The sequence below is a fragment of the Bos grunniens genome, chromosome 5 (genome assembly GCF_055505025.1).
Source record: "Bos grunniens cultivar Pamir isolate PY7600 chromosome 5, Bosgru_T2T1.0, whole genome shotgun sequence".
NCBI lineage: Eukaryota > Metazoa > Chordata > Mammalia > Artiodactyla > Bovidae > Bos > Bos grunniens.
In genome coordinates this window covers 2171295-2184882 of record NC_141169.1, presented here as the reverse complement: position 1 = coordinate 2184882, position 13588 = coordinate 2171295, and positions in this window count along the sequence as shown.

Genomic DNA, 13588 nt, shown 5'->3' with positions numbered 1-13588 from the left:
ATCTAATGTAGAAGACATTAATAGATCACCACAATTCAGTGCTCATTCATTCAAAACATATTTAGTGAATACCTATATTCTGGCATTATTCTAGGTGCTGGGTATGTAGCAGTAAACAAAGCAGACAAAATCCCTGTCCTTCCTGATTTTACAATCGAACCAAGCAAAACAGATAAAAACAAAATAAATAAGTAAAAATTATACTATGTTAGAGGGAATTGCTGTTTTAATTGCTCAGTTGTGTCCAACTCTTTTGTGATCCCACATACTGTAGCCTACCAGGCTCCTCTGTCCATGGAATTTCCCAGGCAAGAATACTGGAGTGGGTTGTCCTTTCCTTCTTCAGGGGATCTTCCCGACCTGGGGATTGAATGCACATCTCCTGTATTGGCAGGCAGATTTTATTTTTTCTTTTACCATTGAGCCACCCAGGAAACCCCATTAGAGGGAATAGGAAGTGTTAAAAAATTATAATTTTCAAGTGGATGGCAGGTCATGGGGTACAATGGGAAAATGTACAGGAAGCATCTTAAAAATAGTTGTGCATGATCCAAAAGCAATTTTGTGGAGTGATGGGGTCAGGTACCAAGATTGCAATAGATTAAGGAATAGAAAAGAGGTGCCCATGTGAACTTTCAGTAAATTTGATTACAAAACAATAGAGAAGAGATGCTCCCAATTATGGATGGATTTTGGGTGGGCAGCTCTTGCGCATGTTTATAATTCTAGGAAAAGGGCCAGAATGTTGAATATGCTATGGGAAAAATGAAACCATCTATGAAGGTGGGACACAGTTTGTGAGAAGTATTAGGCTTGGGTGAAATGATACAAGCAAGATCTTCTACTAATAATAGTACAATTTCTAATATTTATTTAAAACTCAAATGTATATAGATATTCTAAGCACTTTATATGTAATAATTCATTTAATATTCTCAGCAACCTTACAAGGTACATACTGTTACTATCATTATTTTATAATTGAGGAAGCTGGGAAACAGAAAGTTAACTGCTCAAATCACAAAGGGAAACGTAAAGTGAAATTTCAAACTCAGACATTTGGCTTCAGAGTCTTTGGTTTCCATTCCTATCCTGTACTGATAAGTGTGAAAGGGGAGGAAGACTGGAGGTCAAGGGGTTTGAGTAATGGTTTGAATCTTTATCGAAATGGTTATATTTAGGAGTGGGCAAAGGGTTAGGGTTTTTACGAGTGTCAGACTGAATCTGTACCCAGAACTTTGAAACAAAGGGAAACATGGGGTTGCTCATTTTGTTGAAGCCCAGAGGTGCCCACTAGACTAAAACCTCTGCCAGAAAAGTCATCATGTCCATTTGGCTCACAGCTAAATGGATACACACGCAACACCTGGCACGGGGTCTAGTGAAGAGCAGGCACTCACTGAAGGTGTCTGTCAACCAGTTAAGATAACTGAAGGCAAGTACGTGCCTTGGATTGCGTGGGTATTGGAGTGAACCATATGAAATTGCATTTATGTTAGTCTTAAATCTTCTGCAAAGCCCTCCTTTATCTAACTTTTTCTTCTCATTTCCCTTCCCAGGCCCAATGCCCCAGTCAAATTAATTTGCTTGCTAAAGTTTGCCATTTACCATTTTCATGCCTTTATACATATCTTCCTCTCAAAATATCTACTTCACTCTCAATTCATGTCTCTCCTCTTTCAAAGTTTACTGCAAAGACTACCTACTCCCAAGTATTCTTTAAAGATTCTTAAATATTTCAGCAAATCTTTGCTAATTTTTAACTTTGTGATCTCTTGTGACCCGTTCTTAAGATGTTTCTTTACAGAAATGTTCAGTACTTTAGCAAATGATCTGTTTATACACCTAAGTTTTCTTATTTTCTGGAATAGGCAATATACAGACAGTCCCCAACTTAGGATGGTTCAACTTACGATTTTTTGACCTTAGGATAGTGCAAAAGTAATACACGTTCAGTAGAAACCATACTAACTGTGCACTGTGATCTTTTCCCAGACTAGCCATGTGTGATTCTCTCTTGGGGAGTGGATGAGCCACAGCTACCAGTCAGCACACACTCACAAGGGGAAATAACTGATAAGCTTACAACCACCATTCTGTACCCAATCATTCTGTCTTTCACCTTCAGTACAGTATTCAATAAATCACATGAGCTACTCAAGCACTACTATAAAATAGGCTTTATGTTAGAGGATTTTGCACAACTGTAGGCTACTGTAAGTGTTCCAAACATATTTAAGATAGGCTAGGCTAAGCTATGATGGTGGGTAAGTGAGGAATTTTAAATGCATGTTTTTGACTTACAATATTTTCAACTCTTGAAGGGTTTATCATAACCCCATCATAAATTAAGATTTGTATCTAATGGCTCCTATATTAAAATATACCAAAAAGTGTCTAGTAAGAAGTTTGCTTCTCAAGAATAAAGTGAAAAAAGAACAAAACAAAACAAAAAAACCTATAAAAGAAGTTTGCTTCTCATCCCTTTCCCCATCCAATTCAGCTTTTCTCCTCAGAAGCAACCAATATCATCAATTTTTAATGTAAGTTTTTGGAGATATTCTAGGTTTATAGAGGCAAATATGTATAGTTACCCTTTTTTTATTTTTCAACAACAAAAGGATCAGGAACAAGACAAATATATCATTTCTGACCACTTCTATTCAATATAGCCAGTGCAAGAAGACAAGAAAAAGAAGTAAAAACATCCAAATTAGAAAGGAAGAAATCTCATTGTCTTCATTCACTGAAGATGTAATACCTATATTAAAAAATCCTATGTAATCTACAAAGAAGTTATTACAACTAATAAGTGGGCTGAGCAAAGTTGTAGGATGCAAGTTCAATACAGAAATACCAAATATTTCTATATATTGCTGCTGTTGTTGTTTAGTCATTAAGTCATGTCTGATTCTTTGCGACCCCTCAAGGACTGTAGCCTGCCAGGCTCCTCTGTCCATGGGATTTCCCAGGCAAGAATACTGGGGTGGGTTGCCATTTCCTCTTCCAGGGGATCTCCCTGACCCAGGGATTGAACCTTCATCTCCTGCTTGGCAGGCAGATTCTTTACCACTGAGCCACCTCGGAAGCCTTGTTTCTATGTTAGCAATGAAAAATTAGAATTAAATTTAAAATATTATTTACAGTACCATCAAAAACATGAAATACTTAGGAATACCTCTGGTAAAAGACCTGTACACTAAACACTACAAAATGTTGCTTAAGGAAATTAAAGAACATCTAAATAGAGAGCTATACTACCTTTACGGATTCAAAGATGAATCATTACTGGACGGCAACTCTTCCCAAATCAATCTATGAATTGACTGCAATCCTAATAGAATTCTAGTAAGATTAAAAAAATTTTTTTATAAAAATTAATAAGCTGATTCTAAAATTCATATGAAACTGAATGACTCCCCTCAAAAAAAAAAAAAAAAAGAAGAATTTTTTAAAAAGATAAAAAGGGAATGAACCTACAATGGACAAAAACAATTTTGTAAAAGAACAAAGTTGGAGACTAACACTACTTGATGTCAAGACCAACTATAAAACTACAATAATCAGTACAGTGTGGTATTGGCATTAAGAGAGACAAATCAATGTTCAGAAGTAGAACCACCCATTAGGTGGACAACTGATTTTCAACAAAGGTATAAATAATAACAGTCTTGTCAACAAATAGTAATGCAATAAACCAACAAAAAACTTTAATATTTACGTTGAACCATATTAAAAAAATAATTCCAAAGGAATCACAGGACTAAATGTAAAACCTAAAATTACAAAACTTTTGAAGAATATATTGGAGAAAAATCTTTGTGACCATAACTAAGCAAAGAGTTCTTAGGAACTACACCAAAGCACAATCCAGAGAAGAGTTTAAAACTTCTGTTCTTTGAAAGAGAATGAAAAGGCAAGCCAAGCCAGGAGGAAGAGTTTGCAAATCATGTGTCTGATAAATGACTTGTATCCAGAATACATAAAGAACTCTCAGAACTAACTAAATAAAAGATGGGCAAAAGATTTGAATAGACATATAACCAAGAAGATATACAGAAGTCAAATAAGCATATGAAAAACATTCAACAGCATTTGTCATTACCTATTAAAAGGTATATTTAAAAAATTGACCATATATCAAGTGGTGGCAAGGATGTATAGGAACTGAAACTCTCATACTGGTGGTAGGAATGTAAAATTACTTTGGAAAACACTTTGACAGTTTCTTGAAAAGTTAAATACACACCTACCAAATAACCTAGCCATTTTACCCTGAGGTAAATTCCCAAGAGTAATAAAAGCATCTATGTTTACAAAGATTTGTATGCTAATATTTATAGAAGCTTTAATAACCACAAATGGAGAACAATCCAAACGTCCATCCACAAATGAATGAATAAACAAAAAGTAGTACATGCATACAAAGGGATATTACTTGGCAAAAAAAAAAAAAGGAATAAACGCAACATGGATGAGTCTTTAATTATGCAGAGTGAAAGAAGCCACACTCAAAAGTACACACACTGTTTGATTCCATTTATATAAAACTCTAGAAAATTCAAACTAATCGGATTACAAAGATGCATAAGGGAACTTTGGTGGGGGTGATGGGTATATTCGTTGTCTATGTGATCACGGTTTCTAGGTCAAATGTGTCAAATTGCACACTTTATGTATGTATTTTGTGTCTATTATACTTCAACAAAGCTAATTTTTAAAAACAGTTTACACAATTCTGCCCCCTGCCTTTTTTTTTTTCCCAAATAATATACCCTGTTGATCTCTTCAAGAAAATTAGAGATACCAAGGGAACATTTCATGCAAACATGGGCGTGTTATGGACCTAACAGAAGCAGATATTAAGAAGAGGTGGCAAGAATACACAGAAGAACTATACAAAAAAGATCTTCATGACCCAGATAATCACGATGGTGTGATCATTCACCTAGAGCCAGATATTCTAGAATGCAAAGTCAAGCGGGCCTTAGGAAGCATCACTACAAACAAAGCTAGTGGAGGTGATGGAATTCCAGTTGAGCTCTTTCAAATCCTGAAAGATGATGCTGTGAAAGTGCTGCACTCAATATGCCAGCAAATTTGGAAAACTCAACAGTGGCCACAGGAGTGAAAAACATGTTTTCATTCCAATCCCAAAGAAAGGCAATGCCAAAGAATGCTCAAACTACCACACAATTGCACTCATCTCACACTCTAGTAAAGTAATGCACAATTCTCCAAGCCAGGCTTCAACAGTACATGAACCGTGAACTTCCAAATGTTCAAGCTGGATTTAGTAAAGGCAGAGGATCCAGAGATCAAATTGCCAACATCTGTTGGCTCATCAAAAAAGCAAAAGAGTTCCAGAAAAACACCTACTTCTGCTTTATGCCAAAGCTTTCGACTGTGTGGATCACAACAAACTGTGGAAAATTCTTAGAGAGATGGGAATACCAGGACATTTGACCTGCCTCTTGAGAAATCTGTATGCAGGTCAAGAAGTAACAGAACTGGACATGGAACAACAGACTGGTTCCAAATAGGAAAAGGAGTACGTCAAGGCTGTATATTGTCACTCTGCTTATTTAACTTCTATGCAGAGTACATAATGAGAAGCACTGGGCTGGAAGAAGCACAAGCCGGAATCAAGATTGCAGGGAGAAATATCAATAACCTCAGATATGCAGATGACACTACCCTTATGGCAGAAAGTGAAGAGGAACTAAAGAGCCTCTTGATGAAAGTGAAAGAGGAGAGTGAAGAAGTTGGCTTAAAACTCAACATTCAAAAACTAAGATTATGGCATCCAGTCCCATCACTTCACGGCAAATAGATGGGGAAACAATGGAAAACAGTAAGAAACCTTATTTTTTTGGGCTCCAAAATCACTGCAGATGGGGACTGCAGCCATGAGATTAAAAGATGTTTGCTCCTTGGAAGAAAAGCTATGACCAACCTAGACAGCATATTAAAAAGCAGACATTACTTTGCCAACAAGTGTCCATCTAGTCAAAGCTATGGTTTTTCTAGTAGTCATGTATGGATATGAGAGGTGGACTATAAAGAAAGCTGAGCACTGAAGAATTGATGCTTTTGAACTGTGGTTTTGGAGAAGACACTTTTAGAGTCCCTTGGACTGCAAGGAGATCCAACCAGTCCATCCTAAAGAAAATCAGTCCTGAATATTCATTGGAAGGACTGATGCTGAAGCTGAAACTCTGATACTTTGGCCACCTCATGCAAAGAGCGGACTCATTTGAAAAAACCCTGATGCTGGGAAAGATTGAAAGCGGGAGGAGAAGGGGACAACAGAGGATGAGATGGTTGGACGGCATCTCCAACTCAATGGACATGAGTTTGAGTAAACTCCAGGAGTTGGTGATGGACAGGGAGGCCTAGCGTCCTGTAGTCCATGGGGTCACAAAGAGTTGGGCACGGCTGAGTGACTGAACTGAACTGATACCCTGTTGATTGTTTCTTTTAAACACACAAAGCTTTGTAAATTCCTTTTTTTATAGCTAGCTACCCATAACTCTATTATATACAAGAACTATAATTGATTTTACAATTCCCCTATTGATGACGATTTATAAATAATGCATTGGAAAACCTTGTACAAACTCATTTCCCTCATATACAAGCATATCTATAGGATATATTCCTAGACTAGGTCAAAAGGAAATGCCCTTACAATTCTTATTGCTACTACCAAATTGATCAATCACCAAATTGATTCAATGCAGCAAACAGAAACCATTCTAGATACTTAAAACAGGAAGGCATTTGTTATAGGGAATTTGGTGCTTACAAATTCAGTGGAAGGGCTGAAGAAGCAAGGTCTGGGAATCTAGGTTGAGTTTCCCAGGATTAATCCCACCTTAATATAAAACAAATTCACCAGGGGAGCTACTATCTCTGCAATCATACATAATTTTGCAACATTCAAAGACCTCCAGAAGATGGCCTTTGCCTCATTTCTCTTTTCAAATCATGCAGAGAACATTTAACTCAGAAAACCTGATTAGCTTCCAGAACCCTAGCTACACACACACACACACAAATCTGGGAAATGTATTTATCTATCAACTTCTCTGATTAGGTAGGCAAACTGGTGGTTGAGTGAGTTTATCCAAGAAGGCTTAGCACACCATCCTCAGGGGTTGTTTCAATTTATACCTCTACCAGCAAAAATACTTGTTCCTCAATTCTGACCAATGATATCTAGGATATAAGAGTGTTTTATAAACATTAAAGTCTTTCTTGTTCAAATATGTTAAAAAAGTTTCTTGATATAGTTTTATTTTGTATTTCTCTTAATAGTGAAGCTGAACTTTTTTTTTCCAGTTTAAGTCATTCATATCCCTTTCTGTGAAAACTGTTTACAGTTTGGATCTTTTTTCTTTTGGACTGGTGAACATTTTCTTATTGAATTATAGGAGTTCTTTATATATTAAGCAAAGCATGACATGATTTGCAGATATTTTTTGTACATTTGTCATTTTTCTTTACAGTGGGTTCTGCCATGAAGAATTTATTTTATATAGTGTATGATTTATCAGTTATAAATTTATAGTGAAAATCTATCTTTTTATATCAAATTTAGAAAAGCCTTCACCACACTAAAATCTTTTAAAATTTCCTCATGATTTCTTCAGGTACTTTAAACATTTCAGTTTTACATTTAAAACTGGGTTTTATTTTGGTATAATATGAGATACAAATCCAACTATTTATCCTCCAAATAGCTATCAGATGTCCTAATATCTTTAATGAGTTAAACCATATTCTCCCCCACTGAAATGAAATGTCATCTTTGCCTTGTGCTAAATTACCATATTTGGGTCTGTTTCTTACCCTTCTATTCTCTTCTAAACATCTGAGTAGCCATATGCCAGTGCCAAATTCTTCTAATTATTAGTGCTCTCTAGTTTAAAATCCTGTAAGACTAGTCTGCCCTCATTGCTCAGAGTCTTATTGGCTAGTCTTGCTTCCTTTTCATGGGAAGTCTGGAATCAGCTTTCTAGTTTTAGAAAATCCTGACAGTTTTCTTGGGGTTACATTAAGATTATAGAATAATTTACAAAGAACTGGCATGAATGACTTTAAGTCTTCCTATCCAAGAATACGATATGCTTTTTCATGTGCTTGAACTTTCTTTTCAGAAAAAACATGGTCTTTTTGCAGTCTTGCATACTGTTTATTCCTAGGCATTTAAAAGGGGACTTTTCTTCAATTATACCTGTGAACTGCCTATTATTTGTTTAAATGAAAGCTTTTACTTTCTGTGACTAATTTTATACCCAGTGACTTCATTAGTTTTAGCATACTCCTTTCAGTTGACTCTCTGAAGCCTTTTCCTATCTTCTATAAATTTACTTCCTCCTCCATTTTTAATGTCTCTGAATGCCCTCACATCTGTTACATAATTTTCCCCTAGATTTTTAAGTTCCTTGAGGACACAAATTATAGTACTGCATTTGTACACCTTTCAGAGCACCAGTGAAATTCTCTGCATAGAACGGTTTACGGTTCTTTATTATGAAAACAAAAACATGAAGTGCCTGCTAAATTCTGAATCTGTCTCAGTGATTCACTCATATCTCTTTTTCCAGGTCTCACCCACAAATGAAACCAAAACTGATTTCCTTCTAAAAAGAAATTTATCAGTTCTACCCATTCATGGAATCTAATTCCCTTCTCCTACCACAATAACTTTTTAAATAAAATGTCACATATATACTTTGCAATAAAATAGGCCTTTCAGCTTGTAAGATTTTTTCTTGGATTTACATATGAAATTGCAGACAAAAAGTAAAAATTTTAGTTTCAGTTTTGCTTAAACATCCTTGATAATATTCATTCATTGTCCATAATAGTTTTCCTAAAGGTATGTATGATTTCATGTAACAGCTATACACATTAGGTATAACATGATGGGGGAAATGGTCATTAAAGCTTAATATCACATAGATCTAAACCAAAGATGTTTACATGCACAAAACAGAAGATTAAATTCTATATACAAGAAAATCAGTCTTCTTTATAGTTAGAGATCTTATTAAAATATTTCCAAAGTATACCAGTTACCTGGATATCAGAAGAATAAATCAGTCATGTGTCCTTCTTAAAAATACTACACAAAATCAGAATTTCACATGATAAAGCAAATGTTCCTTCCCCAAAGCATTTTCAAATGTGGTTAAAAATTCTAACTTCCAAATTAAAATTTTCATTAGGTGAAGTAAAGTAGCAATAATTGTATGATACAGTGAAATAAGATGAAAATTCAAGAAAGTATAGACAAAAAGCAGCTTTTTGGTGGGGGGAGGGGGGTTGGAGGGCATGCCACATGACTTGTGGGATCTCAGTTCCTCCGCCAGGGACTGAACCTGGGCACAGAAGTGAAAGCCCAGAATCCTAACCACTAGACACTAGGGAACTCCCCAACTCCCAAAAAGCAGCTCTGAAAACTGCCCAACCAAAAAATATATAAAGCAGTTTCCATATGTTTAATATTTTAAGTAGCTCAAATGCTACTATAGATAAAAACACACATCCAGGAAAGAAACATAAGATTAAATACATGTGTGTATATATATATATATATAATTGAATCACTTTATTATACACCTAAAACTAACACCATATTGTAAATCAACTATACTTCAATAAATAAACTTTAAAAATAAAAGAAACGAACCAAAAAAACACTGCCCAGCCAAAATGAATAAATATTTGTAGATTTTCCTCAGAGTCATAAGATACTATCCCTCAGCTTAACTCTAAGGCTCTTCTCAAACCTCATGATGAGGTTCTTTCACTTCTTCAATAATTGATTCTTCCTTGTATTTTATAGTAGACTAATATCCCTTAGATCTTATATTGACTGTATATATTTCACACTCCCAACTCCTAAAAACTGAGGCATAAATTTTCAAATGTGCTAGTATTCTAAGACTATCAAAGACCATTAAAGGTAGGCAATTGAGATTTGGAGATCTAACCAATGCATTCATAAGCTCAAGATATGAATCCCGACCACAACATTCAAATAATATAAGTGCAATTAGTTTTCATTATTTCTTATTTAGATAAATACAGGCATACCTCAGAGATATTGCAGGTCCCATTCCAGACCATCAAAATAAAGCAAATATGGCAATAAAGTGAGTCATACAAACTTTTTGGTTTCCCAGTGCATATAAAACTTTTTACTCCATACTATTAAGTGAGCAATAGCATATGTCTAAAAAAAAAACTACAGAATAATTTTAAAATACACCAAAAAATTGCCAATAGTTAACAAAGATCACTGATCTCAAATCATTGTAACAAATATAATACTGAAAAAGCTTGAAATAAGAATTACCAAAATGTGAAACAGACACAAAGTAAGCAAATGCTCTTAGAAAAATGATGCTGATAGACTTCAACACAGGGTCGCCAGGAACCTCCAATTTGTGTAAAAACAAAAAACTTCTTTGTGCAATAAAGCAAAAGCTCACTAAAACAAGGTATGCCTGTAGATAAATGTCCATCTACAAGGCTAATCAGTGTAAATGACAACCTGAGACTATGACTCGTTTATTTTACCTTCTGCCTCTTTTCCTGTCCATTCACTGTTTAATTCTCAGTTGGGATGGAGGGGGGGGCGGGGAGGGGGGCGCCTATCAGGTACATGCAAACTTTCCTTTTAGTATTTCTTGGTGTGTACATTAAAATAGCATAAAAATTCAGTTAATATAGTAAGTGTAGTGATCTGCTTTGAATATCCCATTAAAATGTACTGAATTAATTATAAGTAACTGGCATGTGCATTTTTAACTGCAAAGTAACCAGGAAACAGCAGCTAAATCACCTTGAAATACTGAAGAAGCTAAAAACATTAAAAAAAATATTTTTCTATTAGAAATTAAGAATTTGGGGATACTAACTTCCACCCAGTTTTTAATATTAGGGCAAAAATGGTGAGACATGGTAAAAGTTCTCTAGTTCAAGTGTTTCCAAAAGATAACAGGCAGTGCCATAATCAGCTTCAAAAAGACCCTGCCATCACCACCACCACCAAAAAAACAAGAGAGCAAAACTGGTCAGGAAATTCAAGGACAGCATTAGCAGAACTTGTGGCATATGAAAAATTTGGGAATTCATTGCAGAAATGCCAAGTAGCTGGAAGCTTCTGTGTAATTTATCATGGCGAAAGACTGTAATTGGGGGGCAGGGAAGAGCTGACTAAGGTATTAGTTAATCTTACTAACTAAAGGTCATAGAACTTATCTCAGTCTTCCCTAATATTAAAACTGACTTTAAATATTGTTAGTAGAAGTTATTATTAGGCGAGGGACATACTCAAATGTCTCTATCATTATTAAATGCAAGCTTTTTTTTCTTTAAAAAGAAAAAAAGCAGAGCTTAGCTTAGAGTTTCTTCCTTCCTTTTTTAGCACTGCCACAAATATTCTGATTCTTTGATGGTATGTTTTCAAGTGGCTATTCTTGCATTCTTGACTTTTAATACTCTGAATCACAAATCTTGCCAAATTTTATTTCTCTAATTAAACTCACCTATATTCCTAGATTGACTGTTCATAGAAAAAGACAACTCACTTACCAGACTGAATGAAGCTCTTGATCAACACAACTCTTGAACTTTAGCTCTTAGTTCTGTATTTAAGATAATTCCCCCTTTCTGCCCCCATATATTAGTCATATTTTGTTAAATCTTTCATAGATGAGAACTGCTCATGTATGGTGATTATTTTGTAAATAACTCTATATCCAGTTAATAATTTTTAAATTTTTTATTGGAAGAGGCACAGCTGTAGTTGTAGCAAAGCAGTGAATCAAATGCTGAGGAACTAGAACTGTCACATGACAACCTCAAGGCAACCTACTGAAGATTAAGTTCTCAGTAAATGAACAATGCTATACCTGGCAATTTTCAATAAAGTTCATCCTGGATTATATCCTTAATAAATAAATTTATTGTGCCACTACTGTTGATCTTTGACAGGGAGGAAATACTAAATGCCACTTCTTCAGCTAAAGTACGTTTTCAGGTTTCATAATACCAACATGGGACTCAAAATGGGGAGCGAGGAGCTTATATTGCATAGTATTTGGATAAGAGGAATAACTTTGTTACCCAGGAGACAGCCAGAAGTCTCAAAGCCTCTTGTTCTTATGATATAGTTTTTCCTTTACAGGCTTCTTACGTTTTGAAGAGCTGTCACTAGATTATTAAAAGTATTCACGTTTTGTGAACTAGTGGAGATGAATTAATGAAGATGAAAAGAAGTTACTTCTTGATAACTGGTTCATGGAACAGTTTTTCTTTTCTTTTCTTTTTTTTTTTGGAATAGTTTTTCTTAAAAACAAGTCAATAAATTGACTTTGTTTTCTACCCAAGAGGATCAAGAAGAGACATAGATAACTTTAATAACACACTGCAGTATCAAAAATATTCTTAAAAGGCACTGGAAAGAGTATTAGGAAATCCTGGTATTCATGAAGCTGTCTTTCTGGCCTGTATCTTCAATTTCAGGAAGGAAAAAGGCAACCCATACTCCTAAATTGGAAAGTGCCTTTAGAAATAGATGTTATGGAGTTCCCCGGTGGTCAAGAATCTGCCAGCCATCGCAGGGAACACAGGTTTGATCCCTGGCCCAGGATGATCCCACATGCCACAGAACAACTAAGCCTGTGCACCACAGCTACTGAGCCAGCACTTTAGAGCCTGAGCCACAACTGCTGCAGTCCATGCCCCTTAGAACCCGTGCTCCACACCAAGAGAAGCCCCTGTGATGAGCAGCCTGTGCACAACTAGAGTACCATGCGCAGCAGTGAAGACCCAACACAGCCAGAAGAAAGAATACACGTCAGCACGCTACCCTCCCCAAAGGGGTTTACTGTCACTCGGGAATGGACTGTGTCCTGGATTACTATCTGACAACAGGGGACATCTGTCAAAGGCAAAGAAAACAACTGCTTTTTTAAATACATTTTTTTCAAGATTAAAGAAAAAAGCTGTGTAAACAAGCAAAAGACATCTGTTTCTTCAGTGCTACCACAAAATTTGGAAAAGTAATAAGAACTTGAGGACTTAATTGCCACTTAAGGCTAGAAAACGTATTCTATTTTAATCTGGCTAGAAAATGTACTGTTTGCAAGACCCAAAATTCTGTTCAGCTTTACTGCAAATTCACTTCTCAACTTCAACTACTGTCATTCTCATTACTGCACCTCACAAGTTTGACCAGTACCTATCTATGTGATCAAACAGAATGTTAGCATGTGCTTGGTTGATCTCATATCCACAAATAAACCATTTATATCCTAGACTGTGGGCAATAGTAATCAGTTCCCCATCTCCAAGCTCTAACTATAAAGTCTGGTTCCCGTTTGCATGCTCTGGGCACTCAATGAATGAATGAAATTGATAGTCATGATGAACAGAGAACATGTTTAAATTTTTAAAAATACCATATGGAAACAATTAACAAAACCATGTAAACTTGTGCTTAACTTGCTGTCTGAATTGTTTTCATTAAAAGTCAAATATGAATAAATCTGTTGTTCTGGAGTACACA